The sequence below is a fragment of the Lissotriton vulgaris genome, chromosome 1_1, assembly GCF_964263255.1.
Source record: "Lissotriton vulgaris chromosome 1_1, aLisVul1.2, whole genome shotgun sequence".
Taxonomy (NCBI): Eukaryota; Metazoa; Chordata; class Amphibia; order Caudata; family Salamandridae; genus Lissotriton; species Lissotriton vulgaris.
In genome coordinates this window covers 863,566,289-863,588,416 of record NC_141685.1, presented here as the reverse complement: position 1 = coordinate 863,588,416, position 22,128 = coordinate 863,566,289, and the positions used below count along the sequence as shown (strand labels likewise).

At 43.7% G+C, this 22,128-nt stretch overlaps 1 long non-coding RNA gene across 1 annotated transcript in view; it reads left to right on the top strand.

Moving 5' to 3' along the window:
- The window catches only part of LOC147748035 (uncharacterized), a 35,508-nt gene extending 29,675 nt beyond the window's left edge, over nt 1-5,833 (top strand). Inside the window, exons 2-3 of the long non-coding RNA XR_015299705.1 lie at nt 2,409-2,528; nt 5,312-5,833. This is a non-coding gene — a long non-coding RNA (uncharacterized LOC147748035). The remainder of the gene's footprint in view (nt 1-2,408; nt 2,529-5,311) is intronic.
- The last annotated feature ends 16,295 nt before the right edge of the window (nt 5,834-22,128 follow it).

Here is a 22,128-nt window from a genome sequence, read left to right as displayed (position 1 = left end):
CACCTGCTTCGTTTTATCTAGTGGTTCCTGTGCAAGCTAACTTTGTAACTATTTTACAACGGCGCTGGCAGCTTGCTGGCGCCATTGTAAAATAGTTGCATGAGTGGGGGTTCAACTTTTGAACCCGTTACGTTCGCGGATTTTTTTTGCGGATTTTGCGGGAAATCCGCAAAATTCGCGGATTGCGGATTTCCCAAAAATCCGCAAAATCCACGAGCGTAACGGATTTCCCGCTCACACTTAGTCCCAACTATACTATGCGAATAGTCTTTACTTGAGTTTGCCTGCCCACTTACTCTGATGCCTGCAGATCATACAAAATGTGGGGGCCAGGCTGATTCTGAATATTCCTATCTCCCAGCATATAACACCTCATCTCAGTCACTTCACTTTCTGCCTGTGGTGAAGTGAGCCCAATTTAAGACCCTCACCTTAGCCTCTAGAGCCTTGCAGCTTAGAAGACCTACATATCTAAGAAGAAGAATCATTTACTACTCCAAATCCCCTGCCCTGAGATCCAGCAGCCAAAGTCTTCTTTTAATTCAAGTGTGCAAAGCAAGTAGAGGAGGAAGATCTGCCGCCTTCCTTACTGCTGGTCTCTGGAATGCCCTTCCTACTAGGCTTAGGCTTGCTCCTTGTCTGAAGCAAGCTTCAGAAAACCCGAAAAACGTTCTCTTCAAGTCCGAAATCTAACTCTGTTCTGGGTTTCCCCAGGCCACTCGCGAAGGGACGCCTTTTCGGGGTAGCTGTCCACTTTCGAAATTGCTTTTATTATTATTATCATTGAAACAAGTGATGGTTTGGATCCTGCCTGCAAGCCCTCATAGTAGCATTAAGCCCAGAAAGTACGAGTTTAAACATAATGGTTGGGAAGTTTCTAGCTGTTTCTTAGGTACAGAATTAAAAAATAACAAGGTGTTTCCTCATAGCTGAGAGCTTGCCAGACAGACGTGAGAGCCAACAACAACTAAAGGGACCTCATTTAACTTTTGTGAAAGGATGTAGGGTTATTGCAATTTGTGGTCTCTACTTCCATAAGGACTCCATCTAAGATGTGGCACACGTCAACGGTCAATGAGCATCATATTAATCTTGTTATCTTAATATATTGCATTAATTTATTTTCGTCAAATCCCAATGGAGTGATATTTTCTAAACTCTCAGAAGGACTTCATTTGCCTTTTGAAACTGGACGCGGGGACACTGCAATCTGAAGTCTTGTTTCCACAAAGACCAGACCAGAGAGATGTCTCTTTTATTTTTTGACTGCACTTTACACACTTTATTCACATATCACATCAATTCAAGTCGTTTACTAACCCATGCACTTTAGTTTGTTGACTACAGACCATAATTGAAGGGACCAGAGGGTAAATTTTAAACGAACCGTCAAATGAACATTTCTGAGAAAGCTTTTAGATGTGATTAATGTGTAAAGTTTAATAATTTCAAAATGTTATTGTGTGTCTAATTTTGATATCGTGTTTTAAAGATTTTAATTTACGATACACAAACAATACAAATATGTCAAATTTGACGAAAAAATTTTTCAACCAGAATGTTTACACGGCTTTGTCAGGGACATGATATGGTAGCAACATGCCACAATACTATGCAATAAATTATATATTTGCAGGAATGTGCCCTTGTCACATATTTGAACAACAAGGGCCATATTTACAAGTGCCCCAGGGGCACAACTGTTGTTTACGCCCACCTTGCATGCCCCGGGGCCACTTTGGTATTTCAGAAGGGGCCGCAGACGCTTGTCCATCCCCATCTGTAATACAGATAGAGCAGGCGCACATAAGGTGCCAGCACTATCTTCAGAAGGCGTTCTCTCAATTGCAGGTCGGCGTGCCCCATGCAAATAAGGGAATCCCTTTGCCTCTGCGTCCGTGCCGTATTTCAGATACGGGCGCAGAGGCAAAGAAGCTCTCACAAAGCTCGTTGTCAGTGTGCTACCTAAAAGGTGGTGCACTGTCGGTGTGCCCCCTTATTGCAGCCCTCCGGAGGGTGAGAGGGGTCTCATGGACCCGACAGACATCCTCTTGCAGGCGGGTGCAGTCACTCATTTCACTCGCCTTCAAGGGGTTCTCTGTTTCCCCCTTCATTAAGGCGGGTTTCCGCCTGCACTGTGAAAACATGGAGCTGTTTCAAAGCAGCCGCCCAGTTTTTAACAGAAATGCGCTACCCACAAGGTAGCGTGAGTTCGCGGCTGCCTTGGGGGCAGAGCATTCATGCTAATACGGTGCATTTTCTTTGATTGCATCGGGTGCACGTTTTAAAAGGTGCGCCCGGCGCAATCAAGGAAAATGCACCATTTGCATAATACAGGCCATTGGCCTCTTTCTTTCTCACTCTTTCGCTCTTTTTAATTCATTTCTGTTTTTTAATGGCGGATGCAGCTGAAGCCCTGAAGTGCCGACAGAGCTCTTGTACTGGAACGCGACCCTGCTCATCCACCACCGTGACATGCTCACGCGATGCCACGCTGTGTTTCGTCATGATGAAAAGCCAACCAATAAGTGAGTATGAACCACACGCTATTGATATAGGACTCCAGCAGGCGAAAAGTAGATTCAGGATGGAAACACTGTCTAATTTAACTAATTTACACATAGAATGCACCTGTGTAGACGACAGAAGCAAAACAAACCAATTAAGTGCATGATTTCACTTAGTACCCCTTTCTGGTTCCCGTGGCGTAGAAAAGAGACATTCCTGTAAGTAACCTATAGTGCCTACGGTTATATGCTTGTCTCAAAGAAAGAAACTGTTGCACATTTGTTTTTCTTTCCAGAGACAGATTTCTCAGAAACAGAATGTCCTTTGGACTGTAACTTATGCATGCAGCTCTGCAGCATTAAAAGATCAGTGCATTTTCCATGTGCCTGTTCAGTTAACATGACTGATGTTTAAAGGAGTTCTGAAAATATGTCTGTCTTGCACACATTATTAACACGCACTAAAAAGAGGGCTTTCATGTTTACATACAATCAGACCCAACTTATATGTAACATATAAGCATTACCAGGAATCTCAGACAAAGAAATGCAGAACCTGCCACTGAGGGTTTCAACAGAATGCTCATAGGGCACGAACCCGTGTACACACAACTCAGAGGAAGCTTCATTGTGGATTCTCATGATTCTCGTCTTAGTTGGTTGTGGTGGCTAATTACATTTGAAATGTATTTTTTTCCTCCCATTCCTATGTTTACCCCTTTGTAAATCTTGAGTGGGCTACACTGCCTCCAGTGTTTAATTTGTAAAAGAATGAGTGCTGCTGGTGGCCAACGTTCCACTTAGAAGCGAGTACCGGAGCAATTCAATGTTGGCGTGCCAAATGCCATGCCTGTGTAGTCTTGGAAGCGCCTAATGTCTGTACAATCTACTACCAGACATTCCCCTCCCCCTTATCTCATTCCTGCAGGTTCCTGCTGTCTCCCTTTTTGATGTTTTTTCATCTTTCTTTTCCTTTGCCTTACTGTTTTGTTTTTCTCTTTCTTCCTCTTGGTAATGTCTGGTGCAGAAAAATAAGTGCTGGTCCTCAAAAGTGAATGCCGATGTCCCCCATCAGTAACCACTTCTTAAATTAAGCACCAGGTGTGCGTGTCTCCAGAAAAAACATTACACTGAGGGAACCATGGTTGAATTACCATGGTCTTTTGGGCAATTTGAGGTTTGCCATTTACAGCAGCCTCCAGAGGATCATTAAAGAAATTGCATTTGGCCTAGATGATAAAGAGTATCTTTTTCTAAAGAGGGAAGAAGAAGAAAAGGAAAAGCTGGGAGGGATAACTGCAATACCAGGTGTAGGACAGTTCAAAGAACACACCTTACAATAGAGAAAGCAAGTAGTGTTGAAATACCAACCCTCCAGATATGGTTGTGTGGCTTTATAGGCATGCCTTTACCATGCATATGCCTTTTCCACCCATGCCTTTACCAAGCAAGGTAAAGCCCACCAATCCATGTAGAATAAATCGATAGATAGATCGATAGATAGATAGAAAAGTGTGTGTGTGTGTAGTTTTAAATTATTTTTGAAAACTAATTATAAATTAAATTTTTGTTTTTATAGGGGGAACCCCGAACCCACTTTTTAATTACCTTTCCACCCTATTCTCTTACCCTTCACTAAACCCTAAAATTACACCTATCAACGTATACCCCTACCTGCCCCTAAACCCTGAAATAACCCTTACCACTCTATACCCTTACCTACCTCTAAACGCTAAAAATATCTTTACCACCTCATAACCTTAGCCATCACTAAACCGAAAATCAAAATTACCACACTTCACTCCTACTTATCCCTAAACCTTAATATTACCCTTATTACCCAAAACCCTTACCCACACCTTAACCCTAAAAATACTCTTATTCCCATACTGCAACCCTTTCCAATACTCTAAAAATACATTTACCATTATATATCCCTACTCACACTTAAATCCTACAAAAACCCTTTTCACCCTATGCCCTTACCCACCCCTAGCCCCTAAAATGACCCTTATCACTGTATACTAATACCCTTCCCAAACCCTAAAATTACCAATACTACATCCTTTACTACTACCACCCCTTAACCCTATATATATAATCTTAAGCAAATACTTACCAACGTGGTAAAGATATGTGTGGTAAAAGATATGCAGTAAAGAGTGTTCCCGCCAGACATTGGCATGCCCACAATACCTAAAATACAAGGTCGTTCAGGTCCTCTGACGTTGGCATTTCAACAGGACCCCTTAGGGTGATTATCATACACCGCAACAGATAAGTCTGCCTTTCCCAGGGTGGCAACCAGCAAGGCAAGATTGAGAATGAAATGAACAAGAGTAAATCAAAGAGAGTTTCATTTTAATTACAAAAGTAAATACACCTAAATCCCTGACCTCCTCTCAATATTCACTCGCAGTGATGTTTCTTTTTTTATAGCCATGCTCTACTTCCATGGGCATGAGCAGCTTTTTAGTTTCCCAGATTGAAGGCTGAAGAATAGATCAGTGTTATTAAGTCTAGCGTGCTTATACTGGAGTGGTTTCGTAATTGGGCTTCTGACAGAATTCTGAAGAGTTGTTCAGTGTCCATAGGTTGGTATTGCTTCTGGGTTGTGGTTTAGTGCCTGAGGCTCCAAGTGGCTCAGTGTCTTTGATAGACCTATTAAGAGGGATCCAGTGCGCATGAACACCGACTGTCTTGGGCACTCCGATTGTATAAAGACCTACAAGTTCCAGTTTTATGGATTGAGAATTGAGATACTGTTGTTGATGATCCCATCTCTCCTTCTCCTGTGCTCCTAGTTACAATGATCCGAGGCTGCATCACCCCCTCAAACTGCCAGATAATGAAGGCGTACGAACCCTCCACCGTCTGCTGCTCCCGGGACCTCTGCAACTGAAGAGAAGGAGACAAGGATTCAGGGCACCTCTTCAACTAGAAGCAAGACATCCCATTACTTCTCAGTACTGAACCATGGTCATAGATTGTGGGTTATCCTGAAGCGACCCCACCCTGCACTATGGTGGCGGGGTCACCATGGTTTGCGCCCAATGATGGTGTTTAATGGGATGAGCTCATGTGAGGGGTACCATACTGGTCTGCTCTTGTTGGGGGGCTTCAGGAGTAAATCTTGAAAAGCTGCACACCGGGGTGAGGCGCATACGTACTAAGAAGTGGGCCCATATAGTTGGGGGTCTTCACCCTTTAGATGTTCTGTCACGGAAACATTTTGATTGTTTCTGAGCATCCCAATCAATCCGCCACTTTGACTAACTCCTAGTTACTAATTGTATGTGACGTCCAGTTTCCAATTAATAAACATCTGAGTAGTAGACTATTTCAGTTTGTTTCTGATCAACAATTGTCAAAGGTTAATCTTCTACTGAATGTTTTGCTGATTCTTTTTCGGATTCGACATTCATAATGGAGGTAAAGAATGAAATACACGTTCCGAGCTGGGGAAGGTCCCTCACAGAAGGAGAGGGATAAGTGGAGAGAGTGAGATAAAGTAAATGAGCGAATAGGAAGAGAACGAAAAAGAGGGAGGCTGCAAACATATAGAAGAAGAGAGCAGCAGAAGCGATAGGCATTTATTACAATAATTACTTAATATCACTTTATCGCAGTATCTTATGTTGAAAGAGACTCAGAACTCGACCCAGATGTTTCAGAAGATTGCCACCATCCCCATTTCACCTCTTAGGCATTTCAGCTTCTTTTTTTTTTTTGTCCTCATATTTGCCCTTGGAAACCAAACAATAACGATCAATTAGAGGGGATGACTAAGACACTGACCCAGATTAACTGGGGGGGACTTTCATGAATCCTACCGGGGTATCCCGCAGTGCCAAGCATCGACACCTCAATGATCGTCGAATGGTACCAACTGGACTAGCGTTCTGCTCAATACAACCCGGATTGTAACCGATGTCGCCCTTGTTGGGTATGTATAAAAGGCGAGGATCGAATAAACGACCCAACAGGCAGCAAAATCATAGGACATGGGGGGGAAAAAAAAAAAAAACCTTGGTCCCATATTCTAAGATTAGCAGTTCAAAAGTAGCCAAAATCTTCTCTTGTGTTGGTTACCTTCTCTAGCCATGTCTAATTTAGACATCTGTAGCATTGTGCACGCCAATCGGTAAAGAGAGGGGGTGTCTTATCTTTCCACCGTCTGCATATTTCTCTTCTAGCTAGCAAACAACTATAGAAGACCAATTTTTTACACATACCATCAAGCTCTGGTATAATACCAAAGAAAATTAACATAGGACTAGGGTTAACTTGCGAGCCTATTGCTAACGAGAGAGAAGCACAGATTTCATTCCAAAATATTGATATAAACGGAAACGCAAAAAACATATGGGTATCTGATGCTGCTACCAAGCCACATCTAGGGCATGCCACCTGATCATTATTGGGGAACTTTGATAGACGCAATGGAGAGTAATACACCCTAAGCAGAGTAAACAAGTGGTTGCGGCGGAGCCAAGATGGTTTAACAATCTCACCCAAAATCCTAAATGATTTTAGCCACAGGCCTTCCACATCGGTGTCGGTGAAAAAGGTTTTCCAAATCGAGAGGGGTAACAGAAACTCACCATCAGTCTCATCCAGAATAAGATTGTACCAAAATGTAACCTCTTTTTTGAAGGGTGGTTTATCCATCAGGTGAGTTACTAAATTACTATCGATACCTATTTTAAACCTACCCCTTCCTTGGCTATAGCCCTGTGACCAACTCTGAATTTGGAGATATTTAAATCGTGAAAAACGAGTTCCTATAGTTAAGCTCAGAGTCTCCCATGAGAGTAAAGTTCCTTCAACAAATAGTTCCCCCCATGATGTAAGTCCGGCTTCTCTAATTGGGAGAGCTAAGCTATCTAAAAGCCAAGACGGCGCACTTGGGGGAATCCCAAAGTGGGGCCCTACTAGAATAGTAATCCAATTTGAGTGTTCGTCTTAGACTAGCCAATGTTCTAGCCAGGTCTCTTAAAACCTTTAGTTTGACCTTCTTGAAATACTTAGGGTCACCAAATTTTAATAAAAATTTCTTCGGCCCAGTTTTTTCCCCCCTTAGAAGTGCTGAAAATAGTTTCCCACAGCCAGCATTATTAGGGGCCTTTAAGAGCATCCTGATATGTGAGAGTTGGAAGGCCCATCCATAAAATTGCAAGTCTGGTGCTACAAGGCCGCCTTTTTCTCGACGACGTCTGATCTTCTTCCAAGATAGTCTAGGCGTATGACTGTTCCATATGAATCTATTTATTTCGGTTTGAAGTTTGGCAATCAAAGAAGGGTCAAAAAAAAGAGGGATTGTATTGAATAGATATGTGATCTTGGGCAAAATGGTCATTTTGACCAGGTTAGACCTGCCTATTAGGGAAATAGGGAGAGCAGACCATAAACTCATCGATCTTCGAGCCTCCTTAGCTACTTCAGCAAAGTTTAAGGGGACAATCTTATTGATGTCAGTATAGATGTTTAACCCAAGATATCTGAGGGTAGAGCTGGGCTGTACCCCTACAATCGGTACGGGATGATTCCAAACCATGATATCAGTTTTGGATGCATTCACTTCATATCCGGATATTGCCCCGAATTCTTCCGCAATAGATATAATGGTAGGAAAGGACGAGCTCAGCTCGGATGAAAAAATAAGAACATCATCCGCATACAATGCTACTTTCTTCTCCCATCCTTCAAAAATAAAAGGTTTTATATTAGAGTTATCCCGAATTAACTGAGCAAAAGGTTCAATATATAAATCAAACAAAAGTGGTGAGAGAGGACACCCCTGACGGGTTCCTCGCGTGATGTTAAATGACTCAGTAAGTTCACCGTTAACCAGTAGTGAAGCAGAAGGACTTTTATTTAGTAATTTAATAGCTCGCCTAAAGTTATCACCTAAGTTAAACTTTCTCAACACTTCCTCTAGATATACCCAGTTTACCCTATCGAAAGCTTTTGTAGCATCAAGGGTAAAAACTGCTAAGGGTAGAGATGCTAATGTGGCCATGTCTATTGCTCCCATAAGGTCGTAAGTCAATTCGTAGAGTTGCCTTCCTTTTACAAATCCCTTTTGGTCCACATGCAGAATGTTGTTTGCAACTTCCCCCAATCTATTTGCAAGGACCGATGTAAAGAGTTTATAGTCTGTGCTAAGAATTGAGATCGGCCTGTATGACCCACAGCTAGTTGTAGGTTTACCCGGTTTTAAAATCAAGGTTATGGAGGCCCTATCCCAGGATGCAGGAGGTAAGGCACCATCGACTAGGATACTGTTAAACAGGTCTGTTAGATGGGCAAGAATTATGGAGCACAAAATTTTATATATTTCGGAGGGTAGCCCATCGGGACCTGCAGCTTTATTTTTTTACTTTTAGAGATGGCAAAGTTTACTTCCTCCTGTGTAAAAGGGCGATTTAAGGCAATCCTTTGTTCTAAATTTAAGGTAGGAAGAGATATACCAGTTAGCCAGTCCCTTGCTTGACTAGGTTGTACCCTCTTATCCTCTTGATATATTTCCGTGAAGAAACATTTAAAAGCTCCACTGATTTCCTCATCTGTAGAGTATAGAACTCCATCCTTACAAATGGAACTAACATTGTTTCGGACCCTATCTGTCTTAGCCTTCCAGGCCAGGAGCTTCCCGGCACCTTCCCCATATTCAAAGTGGGCCAACTTACTAGCCTCCCATCTCTCTAAGACCCAAGCATTTAGAACTGAGGAGAGATCTCCTTTCAAGACCTTTAATCTGTCTTGCAACTCCGCTAAGGGGGACCCTAGGTTTAGATCAATCTCTTCTTGAAGGCCTGCGATCCCTAATTCAAGCGAGGCTACTGCATCCCTGTAGGTCTTATTTTTATGTGAGGATAAGTTGGTTAAATAACCCCTTAATGTGGCTTTAAAAGCATCCCAGGTGATCCCGGGTAAGGCAGTCCCCTGATTAATCTCCCAAACGGACTTGGTTTCCTGTATTAATGCTTCTATGATATTGGATGAAGCTAGAATTGATCTATCAAAAGACCAATTTCTTAGAGAGGGCCTAGGAGCAGCGTCAAGCTCAAGAAGGATGGCTGTGTGGTCAGAAAGATGAAAAGGTAAATGAGAGATTGATTTTACCTCTTTAACCAAGATATGGCTAATCAAAATAAAATCTATCCGAGACTGGTGATGAAATTTATAGTTCTTAAATGTCACCCCCCTTTGAGACCCATGGAGTTTCCTCCAAATATCAATGTAGTTCAATGCTTTCATGTTATTTAGTAAATACATCCTAGTTTTGGATAGAGTTTTAGCCCTATTAGAGGGTGACTTATCCAATACTGGGTCCAATACTATGTTATAACCGCCTGCCAAGATAACAGGCTCTGGGAATAGGTACAATTGCGAAAAAAGTGTGGTTAGAACAGATGGATCGTCCTGGTTTGGGCCATAATACCCTACTATCGTGAACGCTGAGCCCGAAGCAATAACAGAAGCTATTGCCCATCTACCGTAAGGATCTACCTGTTTAGAAATTAGCCTTGCCTTGATAGATTTTTTAAAAAGAATGGCCACCCCCCTAATGTGTGAAGTTTGTGATGTAATGACCCCAAAGTCTATCCATTTATTCTTACACAGCAAATTTTGCATTTCATTCTCTGCCAAGTGTGTCTCCTGGAGCACTAGTACTTGTGCAACAGAATCTCGTAAGTATTGCATGATAATGTTCAGGCAATTTCAGCTTCTTATCAGAGCAAGCAATGCCTGGCATGCTTCCGAGGCCCGCAGTCACACCTCCTTCTCTTTAAGCACACAGCCCAACACAAGCCGGTGTCCTTCACAACAGGCGCATGCTTCTGTCTGGTTAGGGCTCGGAGACCCACCCGCCCAAAGCTGCTTAGCATAGGTATCATTCAGACTAGAATACAAGCATTGGCAATTCCAACAGGCCTGTCCTTGGCAAGCAGGTGTGATGGCTCCGTTAAAAAAAAATCGGGCCTCATTTATGAGACCTTGCGTCAGTTTTGCGCTTCCGATGCGTCACTTTTTGTGAAGCATCGGCGGCATAAAACATGCCTCATGTTGCGCACTATTTGCAAAGTGACGCATCTAAACAGACGCGTCACTTTGTAAACCCCTGTACTACATTACACCTGCGTCAGGTATAATGTATGCAAAGTGGGCGTTCACACATAAGTAAGCCTCGTAGAAGTGACGCAGTGAAATCTATGAGATTTCACTGCGTCACTTCTAGGACGCTGTTGCGTCAAAATCTTGCGCCTGCCTCACAGCGGGCGTAAGACTGACGCAGGCCCTTTCACCTGGGGCGTGCCCCAGGTGAAAGGACGCATTGCTGGAGTTGCGTCACGTTTGCGAAACTCTCCAGCAATGCGTCACTTTTGCGCTTACAGATACGTCAGAAATACTGACGTATCTGTAACTCCTTGCGACATGATGCGTCATACTGTAAATATGACGCATCATTGGTGTCGGAAGGAGGGCGCAGTGAAAAGTGGCGCATCGCTGTTTTCATGCAGCGATGCGTCACTTTAAATAAATGAGGCCCCTAGTGTTTAAAGAATATACCACAAAAAGAAAAGAAAAAATAAAATATTTTTACGCTTAAAATATGGCTATATGGCACATCAAGCAGCAATATATATGTGAGAAAAAAAATATTTAAAGAAAACAATAACTACCGCAAATACTTTTAATGGAACAAATCACGGTTTTCTAACAGACAGGTGTACTTACAACACATTGAGATTCTATTGTTTAGTTTTAACGCATTTTCACCAGAAAATATGATTCTTATTGGCTCAACGAAAAGGTACAGTTGGCTTTGAATTGCTATAACCGGAAGACATTGTTAAAACACACAACAATGGCTGAAAAAAGATCAAGAATGGAAAGCAAGACAACACAACTGGCAAAGTGTAGTAGTGGTCAACCTGCTGAGGGGTACTTCTTTTTTAGGTGAATGTGTACATGTGATCAAGGAAAATTTAATTTGCAGTGCAAAGGAGCCAACAGCTTATGCAGGCTGTATGCTGTATACTGTTTGGGGTGGAAGCAAAATGTGAATGATAGTTGGACACAGCAATGGATAAGGAGGGCTAATCTAAAGCCCGACTGTGTATTCAGGCATGTATTTTCTATGAAAGTTTGTGACTACATGAGGATGGTGAAGCTGGTAAATCTGTCTCTAGGCCACACCTAAAGATGGGAAGCACTTATGAATCTTTCAACTTTAACTGAATTGCAGAATGAGAAATATTGTGGCTTTAAGAAAGGGCCTGTGGAATTTGCGCAAGAAGAGGACACAGTTTCAACGCAATGTCACAGCCCAGTACTTTCACAATGGGAGCCACTAGACAGAGGCCCAATGCCACCTCACTGAATCGAGGAAGCGGTTCTTCATAGCGAAAGAGAAAATGTACCCAGTCTTTGAGCAAAGGGTTCACTGAAGGCACATGCTGATTACCTCTCTCCCAATTCCAGATGAGGCTCCCACTGAGTTAATCTGTGAAGATAAATCCTTCTTTGACCCATGTTCTTATGCCTTTTCACCATATGGAAAGGACAGTTTGCTGCCCCTATGAAACCAATCTACAATATCCAACTTATCTGGTTTAATCAAGACTTTGAGACCGCAGGCAGTATTTAGTGGTGTATGTTGGGAGAAGAATTTTTTTTAGTGGTGTATGTTGGGAGAAGAAATTTCTGAAAATCGTTCTTGAAATTTCACTCAATAACAGTAAGAAAATGTCAGATTCCTCAGACAAGCTTTTAACACTCTGTGCCATCCAAGATTACCCTTACTCTCCAGAAGAGTTGTGTTTGGAATTTCAGTCTGCAGTCGGTCACCTCACATGTCCAATGCGTTTTCTCATGATGTAGTGCTTGGAGTTCCTTTCTGGTCTCAATACAATAATGAAACATTTTGGAAAGAAGAGGCAGGCCAGCAGCCCGACACTGGAAGCCAGGATGGTGAAGATCTCGACGATGACTATGTCCTTCCCCTCGGCGCTGAGGTAGGCCGGGATGAAGCACAGCCAGACGCTCAGGAACACACACATGCTGAAGGTGATGAACTTGCCTTCATTAAAACTATCTGGCAGCTTCCGGGCCATGGTCGCCACAGCAAAACTCACAGTGGCCAGGACACCCAAGTAGCCTAGCATGCCATAGAAGAACAGCGGGGACCCCTCGTTGCACTCGATCAATATCTTATCACTCTTCAGGTTCATGTTGAGTTCGGGGAAAGGGGTGAAGCTGATCAGCCAGACTGCACAGAGAAAGACCTGGAACATTGGACAAAAAAGCACAATAAAATTGGCCACTCTGGAGTCGAAACACTTCTTGAAAGCATTGGCCTTTGTGACTCTGAAAGCAAGGATCACAATGACTGTCTTGGCCAACATACACGAGATGACCACAGAGAACATTACCCCGAAAATTACCTGTCTCAAGGCACAGGTCACTGCGACGGGGCGACCGAGGAAGAGAAGGGTGGAGAGGAAGCACAGAGTGAGGGAGACAAGGATGAGGTAGCTGAGACCGCGGTTATTGGCCTTCACAACTGGTGTTTCACAATATGCTCTAAAAATGCCCAGGATAGAGAAGGAAAGGATTGAGAAGGTGATGGCCACCACGGCCAGTGCAGACCCCATTGGTTCTTTGTAGGACAAGAACAATAAGACTTTCGGGAGGCATGCGTCATGACTTTCATTGGGCCACTGGTCATCGGGACACTTGAGGCAGGTAGCCGCATCTAAAGGAAAACAAACATTGTTAAATACTCCACAGCTACTGTGTCAGCACAGTACGAAGTGCTTCTCTCTGAGTGCTGTCCTCCCCCCACCCCGTCTATTTTTTTATGCTAACAGCCAGGCAACGGATGCCTAAATGTCAGAAAGTGGTTGTGCCCATCTTCAATGCTAAAGAATAATAACCTGAATGTACACAATATACATTACACATATACAATTTAAAATTACCACATTTCTCAGAAAATAGTAGGGGTTCCTGTTCAGTGCCTGAGTAGTTTACAAGAAAAGATTGACTGATCATTCACAAATGTTTGCATTTCACTTCTTCATATAACACAAAGGAGTCCATCTCCCCCTCACATACAATCCCTGGAGAAGTGTGGCTCAAGTGGTTGGAGAGGCAGACCCTGATACAGAGGTCTGGCCCTGACCAGAGTTCAATTCCCAGCCCAGGCGGGTCTTGGGCTCAAATTTCCCCGGACCTGACAATTCTCGCCTTGGTGCCTATTCCAATCATGGAGTCCCACTCTGTAACTCTGGGCAATAGCTTGCCTAATCTCCACAACGGCCCCTTGCTGGCTTTCACCTTGGGGGTGCCCAGTAATGGGTTATCTTGCAGGGGAATACCAAGATGGGTTCCCTAAGCAAGCACTGGGACTCTCTCGGGCAGCCATGTGCTCTACAAATCAAAATTCATTTCATTTCATTGAACTCGTGTGCGTTGCTGTTGAAAGTCCCACATGTACTGAGGCCCTGTACATCGAGCTCACGCTCTCACTCAAACCTCAACTTTGGCCTCACGTTTCTATGATCCGACGCTCAACTCAGGACATCTTTCTATAAATAGCTCTTGTATCCCACTTGTCTTATTTCTTGTAATGCCTCGAGCCCCTCCTAAGGGTGCTTGTAACACTCGGAATAGAACAGAACAGAGGTGAAATGGGCCCTGGAGAAGGGTCACAAACGATAATGTCAATGTTTATGTTTTATAAAGAATGCATATATTTAAAATGACGACTGCAGTTCATTTACTCTGACTAAATGAGCATTACAACAAAGTGCATGTCAAATACTTATTCCTAATGTACATTTAAAAAAAAGAGGAGGAAATTGGCCTCAGAACACCGATTCTGCTGTAGTCCGGTATTCAAACCAAGTGTCCATGCTCACAATATACATAAGAATATTGTTTGTTTGCTAAACACGTATGGCTAACTTTGTGTCGAGATAGTAGTAACTCTGCTGTTATAATACAAACTAGCCAAAGTGAGATCTGCGCAGCCATTCTCTCATTAGGTGTATATATAAATTAGGTGTATATATAAACTCTCTGCTTTGGATCCACACAGGTACGCCAACTCTATGGCCAATTGCTTACAACTTGCCGGCAATCTTCACGGCAGCACACTTGGCATATAGCCCAATCGGCACAGCAAAAATCTTCACTGCGGCTCCACCTGGAATATGGGGTCACTGACTTGGTACTGAACACAAGAGATGACACGTTTGGCCAAGACTCACTTCGGGGCTGCATACAAGGACATTGTCCCTCGCTGCTGAGCTGATCGGGTCCTAGCCCAGGCACAGAAATCTCTATGGCTGCCCACCTGGAATACAGGGTTGCAGACTTGATACCGCAAATGGGCTATGGCCTAATATGTGAAGCAGCAATCATTACAGTGGCTACACCTGGCATATTTCGTCCTCTGAATTGATACTGCACGTGAAGAAAGGCACAATGGGCAAGGCGTCAATCTTCAAGGTGGCCACACCTAGCATAGGGGGGTCGCTGTCTTGGTACTGCACATTGGCGATGAGTCGTTTGGTGCAGCAACAGTCATGGCTCACTTCACGGAGGTCCTCCTCTGGCATACGTTGGGCACTGACTTCTCCTGCGCACTGGCAACAACATGGTCAGTGCAGCATCTATCTCCTCACACCACTTTCCTATGGGTATCCACTTGCCAGGATCCCCCGGCTAGACCGTGCTCTCTCCAATGATCTCCTCTCCCTCACAGACCACACTGTTCTTTGAGACTGGAGCACCAGAGCCTACCTGCTCGCAAAGGGTAGGAAGTATTGAATTCCCTGGATGATGTTCACTCACCCAGCTGGGAGACTAGCAGGCCTTGGCCGCCATTCTTGGTCATAGGCAAATGGCTTGCAGAGCTTCTCCTCTTCCCATGGTCCACCTGGCTGCTTGACAGTTGACATTTTGGGGGTATAAATCTCCCCTTGTTATAGTACATTTCCAGACCCCAAATGTGATTCAGAGTTTTAGTTTTTTAATTTCATGTTTGGCTTCTGGTTCCTTTTAAAGTGCCCTCTCCTCTGTTCTCTCTTCCTCAAGAAAGCAGTCGCTCACAGCAGAAGCAGAAGCAAATTTAAATCTGATAACCTCACAACACAGGCCATGGAAGTGACTGGAGGTTTACACCTGGATGTCAGCCACAGTGATGTGAGTCTCAAAAGGTTACCCCAGGCCTCAGCCCAACTCTTTATGATTCTCTGCTTAGCCACATCTCCTTTCTGAGATGTGTCCAGCCTCTGGCTTTGTGACTTCTCTCTGAATCAAAGAGCACCTTTTGAAGTGTACTGGAGAGCATGACTCCACTGTGTTCCATCCACCTTGCAGGAAAGCAACAATACACAAATGTGTCTGGTGATTCCTGTACTTACTCTCTTCATGTTCGTCCAGTCTGCCCTGGGTTTCCCAAAATGGAATCAAGGTGATCCAGTGGTACCATTCATAGGCACACATATACCCATCACATGCATTTAATATACACGCACTTCACAACACTACTTCCTTTAGGTTGTATGACGATCCATCGATGTCAATGTCATCGCGGCACTTCAAATCGCGGGCATTACATCGCATCGGCCGTCTCACCGGCCATTATGTCATCGCAAGCAGTTGCGCCGCAAATGCGGCAATTTAATTGGATCGTGTGTCACATCGCCGATTTAACATCGCGCGACATGACAACGCGACGTCGGCTGGGGGAGAGGGTCGGTCGGCTGAGAGCTGGAAGGTTTGGGTGAAGGCTTGGAAAGAGTTGAAGGGGTTGGCGACCTTTTGGGTCTCTGCTAGAGCGCCCTGAGTTGCTCCACCTGCTCATTGTTGTGTTTTTCAGCACCAGACCGGGACCTCTTTCATGTCTTGTCAACGATAATTGGGGCGGCGGGCAAACCTTAATATTCACACCTAGGAGACTGCACTCCTGAAAGCGTCACTCTCACACACGAAAAGCGAAAAAGGGTGCAATACTTCTGTCTCAAAAACAAAAAGACATTTTTCATTATCGGCCCAGCTGAACTGCTACACTGTTTGGGCGTCTGGATTGTGTTTGAAGCATGGGAAATGTTCCATATTAATTATAAATGTGTTACTATTACTAAATAAAAGGAGCGATAAGGATAAAACAGGTGTAGTCTAATGCTACTGTTAGCGACTTAAGGGTGGAAATAGTTTTTTTGTTTAACTACTGAACCATAACCAGAGTGGGATAGGCAGGGGGGACAGTCGACTATTGCCCGATGGCCACAAGCAGAGACAGGTGTTTTTTCTACCCTGGAAAAAGCTGCTCAACATGCCTTGGCCGATGTTGCAAGTGAGCAGAGTCATGCCATCCACGCTTAAACTGTGGCATTCCTAAAATGCGCCCCCCACTGAGGAAACCAGGAGGGCAGCAATCTTCACTATTACCCATGGTTAGGGCGAGCGCTGCTGTCTAGATTCGGCCTGTTCAGCCATCTTGTTGGGGTGGACTGCAGTATTGTTTAATTTGTCTCAGAATGAAATCTTCTTGACATCTTCATCCGGAGAGATGCATCCTTAGATGTCTGCGAACAGCAAGGCCAAAAAAAAGGCAAAATTGGTGTCTTGGAATATTAATACACCAGACTTGCATAACAATAATAATGATTTGTTTTTATATAGCACATGAAATCACATTTCTGCAGATCACTACAGCCCAATTCAATGGTACTCAACAATTCACTGGCCTTAGAAAGAGAGAGTTTACCCTGCCAAGGTTCAAACTTGCAGCCAGCTGATCACAGCAGACATCAGTGGCAAACTTGTAACTTCCGGCTCCAGTTTTATGGCACCAGGAGCAACACTTGCAGCCTATTTTGAACCAAATAATAACTGCATTCTGTGTTTGCCAACCGGATTTGGTGGAGGGTGTTCGAATGAAATGTGAAGGACAAACTTGGTGATTGGTCAAAAGTTAGCCACTAACAGTTCAGAAAGGATATAAAAACATTTTCTAGCAGACACTTCTCCCCCATCCTCTGCAGAGGTATTACTTCTTCCTGAGGCAAAATGTACAGCGGCGAAACTGAATCATGGGCCAACATCAAATAAGCCAGTCTGTAGATCGACACAAAAATAGCAAAAATGTCAACAGCTAGGGGCGTTTATGAAGGATAGATGGGGACCATGAGTGCCGGGACACTCACTTTGAGTAGCTACACACTAAATATTCTCATTCATTCATATCCTATCATTGCTTTTTTCTGACCCAAGTCAACGTTTGGCTGCTTAGATTTTCAAATTTCTAGGCCTTAATTTCCATCCATGCATCCATCCATACATCCACCCACCCACCCATGCATACACCCATGCATCCATCTATCCGCCATGCATGCATCCACCCATCCATCCATCCACCCATCCCCGTACACCCATCTATGCATCCACCCACCCATGCATACACCCATGCATCCATCTATCCGCCATGCATGCATCCACCCATCCATCCACCCACCCATCCATGCATCCATCCTTACAGGCATCCATGCATCCATCCATCCATCCGCCATGTATTCATCCACCTATCCATGCACCCTTCCATACACCCACCCATGCATCCATTCAGTAATAAAAATGTATTTTTATGCTGTCCATTTAATTTCTCAGAGTGGATAGGAGGCTCAAACCCTTGTTGACCACACCCAAGTCGGCACACCTACCCGCTAGGCCACATACTCTCACTGTCATCGATGTGGCCATTCTAAGCTATATTTTTTAGTCCGTTTTTTGCAGAATGATCTTTTATTCTGTCCGCATTTTTGCAAAAGCTTTATAACTGTCCATTTTTACGTCCTTTGTAGCAGTGTAACTGTTTCCGTAGATAAAAAGTTAATTTTCCATTTTAAAGTACATTCCCATTTATTATTCCGTTCCTTTTTTATGCGTAGTTATGGCATTTTAACATCGCATGCGTTGTAATTGCATGCAGGATAGATGGGGACCATGAGCGCCGGGACACTCACTTTGAGTAGCTGCACACTTTACAAATAATCTCATTCATTCATATCCTATCATTGCTTTTTCTGACCCAAGTCAACTTTTGGCTGCTTAGATTTTCAAATTTCTAGGCCTTAATTTCCATCCATGCATCCATCCATACACCCATCCATGCATACATCCATACACCCATCCACCTATCCATACATCCACCCACCCATGCATACACCCATGCATCCGTCTATCCGCCATGCATGCATCCACCCATCCATCCATCCACCCATCCCCATACACCCATCCATGCATCCACCTACCCATGCATACACCCATGCATCCATCTATCCGCCATGCATCCATCCACCCATCCATCCATCCATCCATCCACCCATCCACCCATCCATGCATCCATCCTTACAGGCATCCATCCATCTGCCATGTATTCATCCACCTATCCATGCATCCTTCCATACACCCATCCATGCATCCATCCAGTAATACAGTAATAAAAAGTTAATGTCACGCTGTACTTTTAATTCCTGCATCCATCCGTAATACATTAATAAAAAAGAATTTTAATGCTGTCCATTTAATTTCTCCGAGTGGACAGGAGGCTCGAACTCTTGTTGCCCACACCTAAGTTGGCACACCTACCCGCTAGGCCACATCCTCTCACTGTCATTGATGTGGCCATTGTAAGCTATATTTTTTTGGTCCGTTTTTCGCAAAATGATCTTTTATTCTGCCCGCATTTTTGCAAAAGCTTTATAACTGTCCATTTTTACGTCCATTGTAGCAGTGTAACTGTTTCCGTAGATAAAAAGTTAATTTCCCATTTTAAAGTACATTCCCATTTATTATCCCGTTTCTATTTTATGCGTAGTAATGGCATTTTAACATCGCATGCGTTGTAATTGCATGCGATGTTAATTCCATCGGTCCTTTGTAGCATGCGCAGTAAAATGCTGCGATGCCAACAACAATGCGATGTAAACGTCGCGGTGCAATAGCACCGCGATGTATTTCCATCGATGTCATTGGTGTTTCCCCTTCCTTTATGTGTTGCACAACTCTTTTTTTTTCTTCAAATTGCAAGATTCGTACAAATACAACTTAGCATCAAAATCCAAAGGTGAACTTCCCGTCCCACAGTAGAAAAATTCCGTTAAGAAATTGGGAAAAAAGGGCACAAATGAACAATAGAAAAGAATAATCAAAGAAATAGGAAGAAAAGAAATATATAAAGTAGCCGAGAGTAAATGTACCTTCCTATATATGGTGTTAACAGAAAAAAAAGAACAGAAAAGATTGGCCCTGCTCAGGCCATTGGCATTGAATGAACAAAAACAGTAATACACATTCTACTCTGACGGAATAAGCCAGTCAGTAAGTTTGCCCCAGACATCCAGGCCCTTCTTCCGACCCCTGCGTCCCTTTTTAGAGTAGACTGCTTTTTCCAGGTGGTATGTAGCTATGTATCTTGGCAGTCATTGAGAGTAAGATGGAGGCTCTGGGTCTAGCCAAGCTGTAGCAACGCAAATTCTCCAGACGACCATGGCTAAAAAAATTAAACCCTCCCTTTGAAAGTGTGGTGTTTCTGCTTGTGTTCCAAGCATGATGATGGTGGGGTTCAGGATGATTGGTTGAGAGGAAACTTTCCTTAAGAACTCCTGTATTCGGTACGGAATGGGTATAAGCTTTGGACGGGAGGCAAAGATATGTACAGAATCAGCCCCAAATTCGGAGCATCTAGGGCATAGAGTACCCTGCCCTGTCCCCCATTTTGAAATTTTGTTGGGAGTGATGTAAAAGAAAAAAATTGTTTTAAAGTGCTGAGCTTGTAATTTTGCAGAAAGTAGGATGTTTTGTGACAGAGTGAGTGAGTTAAAGAACGCGTTTCCAGATGTGCCAAGTTTGCCGTGCCATTTGTCTGCGAGGTTTTGAAGGTCATCCTGCGTCTGCCTATTTATAATATTATATAGAAGGCCGATTCGAGGAGTCAGTGGTTTCCGCAATACATTAAGGAGTTCAACCTCCGTGAATCCTGAGGCGCCCCCAACCTTTCGAGAGAGAAAATTGTGAATAGACTGATATTTAAAAGCATCTTCTCTCTTGAGGCTGTGCTTGGCTAAGAGGTCAGAGAAGGGAATAACTCCCTCGTTGGTGATTAAGTCACCCAGTTTTGTAATACCTGCTCTATACCAGTCAGAGAAGTAGGCCTTTCCAAAGATGTCAGGGAGGTTGGTGTTATTTAAGATGGGAGAATATTGATTAAACTTGCCTATACCAAAGCTTCGACGGATATTTCGGAAGACCTTAAATGAGCTAAGAAGAGTCTTGAATCTAGCCCTTTTAAAGTATCCAAAGGTAGTTTCTCGTAGCAGACATCCCCAGGTGTCCTCCCCCACCAACATTTGAAAGGGAGAGGGCAGTGCTGCAAAATAGGAGTCGGGTAGTTCTTTAAATATTTCAGAGCTATATTGCATGACGGATGCCCAATAGTACAAAGTGATATTGGGGAAGGCCCAACCTCCCCGGTTTTTTAGTAGGCATAGTTGTCTGAGTGCCCTCCTGGGTTGTGAGCATGCCCAGATAAATTGTGTGTTTATTTGATGAAATTTCACGAGGCTGGCTTTGTTAAACTCTAGAGGGATTGTGCGGAAAAAGTATAAAAGTTTGGGGATAAAGGTCATTTTTATGACATTACATCTGCCAACTAAAGTGAGGTGCAGGTTGTTTATACGCTTCAGTGCTTTTTTAGTTTGTGTGGCGAGCGGTAGTAGGTTGTTGGGAACAACTTTGTCCAATTTAGAGGATATGTAGACTCCTAGATATTTAGCTTTAGGAACTGCTCTATGATCGACTCAGGAGATTTGGTTATTTGTTATTATCTGAGTCTTGTTTTTATTAGGAGCATAGCCAGATATTTTTCCGAATTTGCTTGCTTCCCATTCCAGGCCTGCTATGGCGTTTAGGGGATCTGGTGAGGTTATGGCCAAGTCATCCGCGTAAGCTAGAATTTTCATGGTGCAGCCTTGGAAATTAACTGGTAGGATGTGATGGTTGTTTTCGATCTGTTTGATAAAAGGGTCCAGTTATAGGGAAAATAGCAGAGGGGAACAAGGACACCCCTGCCTTGTGCCGCGGGAGATCTCAAATTGCCTGGTTAATTGGCCATTTATCATGACACAAGCAGAGGGTTTTATATAGAGTGTTTGTACAGCTCGTATCAGTTTTGGCCCAAAGCCCATCCTCTTCATGACCGCCCACAGATATCTCCAGGAGACCCGGTGGAAGGCCTTTTCGGCGTCAAGTAGTATTAAAGACATGGGGTCCCCTGCGACCTGTGCGGCGTCAAACAGAGTGATGGCTCTCCTGACGTGCTCGGATGTGCCCTTTTTCGGGATGAACCCATGCTGATGTTTCAAAACAAGGGATTCAACTACAGAGGAGATACGGTTTGCCAGTATTTTGGAGAAGAGCTTGGAGTCAGTGTTGATGAGTGTTATTGGCCTGTATGAGCTCATGTCTAGCGGGGATTTCTCTTTTTTAAGGAAGTTGCTATCCTGGCATTCGACCAGGATGGTGGTGGTGCAGCCCCACT